This window comes from Echinops telfairi, unplaced genomic scaffold (genome assembly GCF_000313985.2).
Source record: "Echinops telfairi isolate 266 unplaced genomic scaffold, ASM31398v2 ScPeMD7_7467;HRSCAF=8505_1, whole genome shotgun sequence".
NCBI classification, from domain to species: Eukaryota; Metazoa; Chordata; class Mammalia; order Afrosoricida; family Tenrecidae; genus Echinops; species Echinops telfairi.
This window is the reverse complement of record NW_022111368.1, coordinates 29,258,974-29,260,880: the sequence shown is the minus strand read 5'-3', so window position 1 is coordinate 29,260,880 and position 1,907 is coordinate 29,258,974.

Sequence of the window (1,907 nt, the reverse complement as noted above, 5' to 3'; positions counted from 1 at the left end):
GCAGGGTCAGTAGTTTGGAACCACCAGCTGCCCCTCGGGATGCAGATGAAGCCTTCTACTCCTGTCGGGTGGGTCTCGGAATCCCGCAGTGGCGGTGGCGGCAGTTCTGCCCTGTCCTAGTCAGTAGGAGTCAGCCTTGACTCCATGGCAGTGAGCTTTGGCTGTTTTTCTCCTATAGTACTGAAAATACTTCTTTAAACTTTGGAGGAAGAAAACACACACACACACACACACAATCTTTTATTTCCTAAGGAAACTACAATCAATAGGGGCTACTGGACCAAGTACTCAGGGTGGTGCTTCCTCTATGAGGGTTTGAACCCTGAGGGAAGACCCGCTGGGCCCCTTAGAACAGAATAAAAGCAAGAGGAAGGGGCTCGAGAGTCACGGGGCCAACAGCAGTCTCTGACCCACGTGCCTGGGTCCCTCACCAACGGCCCCTTGAGGAGAAGCGCATTATGATTTTTCTCTTTGTAAGGTACAGTGGCATGGGTGCTGTTAAACTCAGGGCCATATGGTGTGGAAAATACAAATGTTTGCATTGCCACTACACCACTAAATGTCAAGACAATTACTTGTGCTAACAGTACTCAGAAAATCGGCTGCTTTGCTGAGGCAAATTGTTTTAAATAATGATGCCTCCAGAAGTTCCAAAAGCCATCGTTCAACGATCATCTTCCCCGGCCCTATGCACACCAAGTACAGGCACAGCTGGGGAGATCGGGGGAGGAGAGTGGATGTATCCATGTCAGTATCCAGCTTGTGATACACTTCTGCACAATTTAACCATTGGGAGAAATGTGACTTCTCTGTACTTCTTGTAATTGCACCTCCATCGACAAGTTCTCCAAAACGCTTTCAACTAAAACATCTTTTACAAAGGGATCCATCCTGCGGTGCAGTGGCTTGCTAAGGCTCTTCCTGCAGACGACCTGTAACTCCCAGCCTGGGACTGAGAGGACTGGGTCTATTTCTCTTTTCCTGAATGGTCTCCTCCCGACGTAGGGGGAGGATGACGATCACATAATGTGGTACAGTTGTGTATGACTGTTTAACCATGGCGATGAAAACACGGGACTGCAGCCTGAGGATTAGTCAATCTGCCATCCTGCTGGGAACAAGATAAGCCCTCTCAGAAGCAGGAAAGGAGATGGGATCTCACTACCCTCAAGAGCCGGGAGGGGAGCATGTTAAGAGAACTCCAACATCACTTTGGGCTTTACCTCCCTCAATCCGGGAGGCACTTGGGTCACCAGAGAAGTGGCAGAGGAGCAGCAGCAACAAGATCCATAGCCAGAGCCTGAGAGAGTGGTGGGCTTCCCAGCCCAGGGACAGGCAAAGCAGAGGCACTCAGGCAGCGCCTGGCTAGTGGCAGGGTACCCCAAGGCACCTACATGAGGGATTCAAGCTGAGCATCTTCTGGCTGAGGCTTATGGCCAAGGGAGTGCCCTTGGGGCGTCCATCTGCAAAGCTGCCGGAGCTCTGCAACAAGGAGCAAGGCAGAGACCAAGGGGCTAAGTAACTGAGAGGCTGAGGATGAGAAGGCCTGCCTGTGGGTACGGCTGTCCTGACCAAGGAACTATTTCCTGAGCATTCCTGAGCCTGAACTGCATCCTCTTAACTTCCCTCATAAACTCCATAATCCTTGAGTATGGCCGGTAAGTTCTGAGAAGCCACTCCAACGATACAGCTGGACCCAGCAGAGGTACAGGGCGATGGGAGGGGCGGTGGTGTCAGAATGGGTGAGGACGGAGGGTGGAGGCAGATCTTTCAGCCACCTCAAGGAATCAGCTTGCGGTGGCACCGAGTTCGATTCTCCCTCTCCTTGTGAAGTCACAGAGCAAACACTGACTGACCCCACGCCCTTTTCACTCACACACACACACACACACAACGTGGTGAAGGCA